The sequence below is a fragment of the Rhinopithecus bieti genome, unplaced genomic scaffold (assembly GCF_001698545.2).
Source record: "Rhinopithecus bieti isolate Rb0 unplaced genomic scaffold, ASM169854v2 scaffold_38193, whole genome shotgun sequence".
Lineage (NCBI taxonomy): Eukaryota > Metazoa > Chordata > Mammalia > Primates > Cercopithecidae > Rhinopithecus > Rhinopithecus bieti.
In genome coordinates, this window is record NW_016816000.1 from 278,355 (window position 1) to 284,626 (window position 6,272).

A 6,272-nucleotide genomic window follows, 5' to 3' on the forward strand; every position below is an offset into this window, starting at 1 on the left:
AAAAAAAAGAAAAAACAACAACAACAACAAAAAAAAACTGGAAGCATAGTAGCTCCAAGTAGTTGGATATTATACTTAGGACTAATAATATGTATTAAAATAATATAAATCATCTTGTAAAGGAATTAACTACTCCATTTTCTTACAAGTTATGAAGCATTGTTTACTTCATTAATTGTGATGATTTGGGGAAAGTGGTCTGTAGAGTCATCTTAAATTTCTAGATTGTGATCTTATATTTCTTTGGGTATATACCCAGTCATGAGATTGCTCGGTTGTCTGATATTTCTGTCTTTAGGTCTTTGAGGAATCTGCCACACTGTATTTCACAATGACTGAACTAATTTACACTCCCATCAACGGTGTAAAAGTGTTACTTTTTGTTGCAACCTTGCCAGCCTCTGTTATTTTTTGACTTTTTAGTAATAGCCATTCTGATTGGTGTGAGATGGCATCTCAATGTGGTTTTGGTTTGCATTTCTGTATAATGATCAGTGATTTTGAGTTTTGTTTTTTTTTTTCATATGATTGTTGGCTGCAAGTCTGTGTTCTTTTGAGAAGTGTCTGTTCATATCCTTTGCCCATTTTTTTAATGAAATTTTTTTTTTCTTGTAAATTTGTTTAAATTCCTTACAGATGCTGGATATTAGACCTTGTCAGATGCATACTTTGCAATTTTTTGTTTGTTTGTTTCTTTTGAGACTGAATTTCACTCTAGTTGTCCAACCTGAAGTGCAATGGCATGATCTTGGCTCACTGCAACCTCTTTCTCCTGGGTTCAAGCAGTTCTCCTGCCTCAGTCTCCTGAGTAGGTGAGACTACAGGAATGTGCCACCACACTCAGCTAATTTTGTATTTTTAGTAGAGACGAGGTTTCTCCATATTGGTCAGGCTGGTCTGTAACTCCTGACCTCAGGTGATCTGCAGACCTCGGCCTCCCAAAGTCCTGGGATTACAGGCATGAGTCACCGTGCCTGACCCCACAATTTGTATCCTATTCTGTAGGTTGTCTGTTTACTCTGTTGATAGTTTCTTATTTTATTTTCAGTTCTGGGTACATGTGCAAGATGCGTAGCTGTGTTACCTAAGTAAACATGTGCCATGGTGGTATGCTGCACTGATCAGCTCATCACCTAAGTCTTAAGCCCAGAATGCATTAACTGTTTCTCCTGATGCACTCCCTCTCACCACCCGCACCCCCAATAGGTCCCAGTGTGTGTCATTCCCTCCCTGTGTCCATATGTTCTCATTCTTCAGCTCCCACTTATGAATGAGAATATGTGGTGTTTGGATTTCTGTTCCTGCATTAGTTCACTAAGAATAATGGCTTCCAGCTTCATCCATGTCCCTTCAAAGGACATAATTTCATTCCTTTTTATGACTTCATAGAATTCTATGGTGTATATCTAACCACATTTTGTTTATCCAGTCTATCACTGATGGGCATTTGGGTTGATTCTCCATCTTTGCTTTGTGAATAGTGCTGCAATGAACATACATGTGCATGTATTTGTTTAATATAATGCTTTATATTCCTATGGGTATATACCCAGTAATAGGAATGTTGGGTCAAATGGTATTTCTGGTTCTAGGTCTTTGAGGAACAGCCACACTGTCTTCCACAATAGTTGAATTAGTTTACACTCGCACCAATAGGGTAAACATTAATATTTCTTTGCAGCCTTGCCAGAGTCTGTTTTTTGTTGACTTTTAATAATTGCCATTATGACTGGCGTGAGATGGTATCCCATTGCGGTTTTGATTTGTTTCTGTAATGATCAATGATGCTCAGCTTTTTGTCATATGTTTCTTAGCCACATAAATGTCTTATTTTGAGAAGTGTCTGTTCATGTCCTTTGCCTATTTTTTAATAGAATTATTTATTTATTTTTTCTTATAAATTTATGTTTCTTATAGACTCTGGATATTAGATCTTTGTCAGATTGATAGGATGCAATATTTTTCTCTCATTTTGTATGCAGAAGCTCTTTAGTTAAATTAAATCCCATTTGCCATTTTTTGTTGTTGTTGCAATTGTTTTTGGCATCTTTGTCATGAAATCTTTGCCCACACCTACATCCTGTATGGTATTGCCCAGGTTGTCCCCCAGGGTTTTTATAGTTTGTGGTTTCACATTTATGTCTCTATTTCATCTTGATTTAATTTCTGTAAACAGTATAAAGAAGGAGTCCAGTTTCAATTTTCTGGATATATCTAGCCAATTATCCCAGCACCATTTATTGAATAGGGAATTATTTCCTCATTGCTTGTTTTTATCAGGTTTGTCAAAGATCAGGTAGTTACAGGCATGTAGTCTAATTTCTGGGTTTTCTCGTCTGTTCCATTGGTTGTTGTCTGTTCTTGCACCAGTACCATGCTGTTTTGGTTACTGTCACCTGTAGTATAGTTTGAAGTTGGGCAGCTTGATGCCTCCAACTTTTTTTTTTTTTGGTTAGGATTGCCTTGTCTATTCAGGCTCTTTTTTGGTTCCATATGAATTTTAAAATAATTTTTTTTCCAGTTCTGTGAAGAAGGCCAATGGTAGTTTAATGGGAATAGCATTGAATCCATACATTGCTTTGGGCAGTATGGCCATTTTAATGATATTGATTCTTCCTGTGCATGAACATGGAATGTTTCTCCATTTGTTTGAGTCATCTCTGGTTTATTTGAGCAGTGGTTTGTAGTTCTTCTTGTAGAAATGTTTCCCCTCCTTAGTTAGCTGTATTAATAGGTATTTTATTCTTTTTACAGGAATTGTGAATGGGAGATAATTTGTGATTTGGCTCTTAGCTTGACTCTTATTGGTGTACAGAAATTTTAGTGAATTTTGCACATTTATTTCATATCCAGAGACTTTGCTGAAGTTGTTTATCAGCCTAAGAATCTTTTGGGCTGAGACAGCCTAGCAATCCTATTACTACGTATATATCTAAAGAAATATAAATCATTCTATCATAAAGACACAGGCATGCATACGTTCATTGCACCACTATTCACACTAGTAAAGACATGGAATCAACCTAAATGTCCATCAAAGATAGACCGGATAAAGAAAACGTGGGACATGTACAGCATGGAACACTATGCAGCCATAAAAAAGAATGAGGTCATGTTCCTTTCAGGAACATGGATGGAATTGGAGGCCATCATTCTTAGCAAACTGACACAGGAAAAGCAAACCAAATACAGCATGTTCTCACATATAAATGACAGGTAAATTATGAGAAAACATGAACACATAGAAGTAGAGGGGAACAACACACACTGGGGCCTATGGAGGGTGGAAGGAGGAAGAGAATCAGAAAAAAAATAATGGGTACTATGCTTTATACCCGGGTGATGAAATAATCTGTGCAACAAATCTCCATGATGCACGTTTACCTATGTAATGAACCTGCACATATACCCCCGAACTTAAGTTTGTTTAAATAAAGACATCTTATAAAGCATTAATTTTACTGCCTAAGCCATGAGCAAAAACTTTACCATGTGAAATTTCCTTCTGTTTCTTTCTATTCTTTCAGAAAATACTCTAAATCACGTTTCCTGTGCTATCAAGCTTACTGTTTTATTACCACTATTTTTTACACTTATTCGAGTTCTCTAGAATTTAATAATATCTCTTGCACTTTTTACTTCATTGCATAACGTAACTTCTTGAATCTGGAAAATTTTACAAATAACCTGAATTTTACACTGCTAAGTCTGAGGACTGTTTTAGAGAAAAACATTCAAAAGGCTTTAAATACAGAAACAGTTTTTTTTCTTAATTTTATTCTCAAAATAGAGAAGACTTGTGATATGAACAAAATTATAGTGGACAGAAATATTCTTCTTCTCTTTCATAAGGTGCAAATAACAACCAGTCAGAAAAGTCCATTTTCAGCAACTGTAAGAGAAAGAAGAAAATCCACAGTTCCAAAACTAAAATAAAATATACAAGCTGCTCAAAGCAGTTAATCGCAGTGCAAAGATGAGCCATCGTGAGTATAAGAGAAAATAGTGTGGAGATGAGATGATTGGTCAGAAAGTCAAACAGCCCAATGCCAGGGTATATCAAAAAATGCTCCCCCCAGAAAAATGCTAATAAATTTGAACTCTTGGATGACAAATATACCTTACTAGGCCTGCAAGAAGAAGGAATAGAAAATATGCCTAGTCTAATATTTATTGAATTAATAAAAATTCACCATTAAGACTTTTGCCAAAGAAATCCCAACATCAGTTGTCTCACTGATAAATTATTCCACAATTTGTTGAAGATTTTTTAAATGCCATATATGCCCCTGAGAATTAAAAGGAGCTCTTCAATTTATTTTATGAGGAATCCAATTTTTTTTTAAATCTTATCCTTTGATTAAATGACTGAGAATCTGATGGTCATGTTAACAATGTCCTTTGAAGCTGTGTCTTATATTCAATTTTACCATCAAATGAACATCCCAAACCTACCCTTGATTACCCATTAATGAAACTGTGAATCAATCATTCTATTTCTTGTTGGTTTGGGCCAAAAATTTCCTTTCATCATTACTACCAAAACATAACATATTTTTACATATTCTCACCAACATGTGCTCATTTCCATTCCCCCCACCTAACAAACTGCTCTGTATAGTGAAGAATGTGGCAAATGCCTCAGTGAACAATGTTAAAGGGACAGGCTTATTCCTTGCTGCTCCTCCTGCTTGCTCCACTCAAGTGCTGGCTGCTTTGGCACAAAATTCTAAGTTTTCTCACCCTAATCTTTTGAGATCACCAACATTGTTGCTGGATTATCTGCCCTTCAGCAGCTACCTTCAGCGAGAAGAGTCATGTTAATCTTTGAAAATCAATAAATGTTCTGAAGAATGAAACATTTGCAGAATGGTGGGCTCATGGGGTTTCCTTCTCTCTGGGATTTTGGACTCCAAAGTTGTGCTCTTTATTTTGTTTGTTTGTTTATTATTTAATTTACTTCAGATGACTTTTCCATCTGAAGTAGGCTATTCCATCATAACCAGGCTTTGAAGTCTCATAAATATTTTTGATGGCAATGTTCTATCTGTTCTTCTTCAAAAGAGAGGCAGAGAGATTGTAGGTCTCATTTGTATTAGCAGTATGGTCTAATGCTATCTGGATAAAAATGGGATTATATTAGTCTTTAAATAGAAAACATATAATTTTTCAAAGAGTAAAATTGCAATAAATCTCTCTACTGATGCGTGGACAAGTAATCTGGAATAATGTAAAGTAAGTGAACACATCAGTTACCCTGTCTTGTACATGAAAGATACTCAATCTGAATCTCAGCAAATATTTCAGTTAAGTGACAGTGTAATTTTTAGGTGTGTGGGAACTTCCCAAGTGAATGTCATCAACTTCCAGCCTCTGATATATATAAAATCAAAATATTCTACAGAGATAACCTCTTGAAACTGCAGTGTTTAAGAATCTGGGTTTTTTTTTTTTTCTGCAATACAAATCAGTTTAGTTTAATTAACTCAACATGTGTAATTTTCTTAAGATAGAAAAAAAAGTAGTGTATCCCATTTTAAAACGCTTTTCCTAATTTGGCTGAAACTATTGAAATATATTTAAATATGCTATTTTAAAATGTTTCTGTATTCATTTAGGATTGCAGTATTTGTGATAATGACATGTTCGTTAACCCAATACCTTTAAAATTTTAGATAGTAATTATCTTCTGTCTTTATTTGTCTCAATTATTGGCTAAGGAAAATAGTAATGTGAATAGTACCAAATTTGGCAGAGCTTCCAATCAAGAAGAGTTGATTGCAGCTGGGTGTGGTGGCTCATGCCTGTAATCCAAAGCTACTCAGGACATTGAGGCAGGAAGATTGCTTAGAGTCAGGAGTTTGAGATCAGCCTGTTCAACATAGTGAAACCCTATCTCTAATACATTTATATATACATTTTATATGTAAGTATGTATATTTTTAATATATATATTTAAAGAAGAGTTTATAAATTTACCTTTGTTCTTTACATTGAGCATCCAATGATATTAAGACAACTTCCAGGTTATATCTGTGTGTAACTGTTAACTATAATTTCTGGAATTCATTGTGGACAACAATAAATTAGTTAGGAGTTTATTACTGGCCATAAATACCTTATGAATACCAATAATATTAGTAGCTCTTGGTTTAAATATTGACAATAGTATTTTAAATGAAAAAACAACAATAACAACACTGGCAGAGAAATAGCATGGAGTTTAAAGTGAGTTTTTTATTATTCAGCTCATGATGAGTTGATAGTATTTT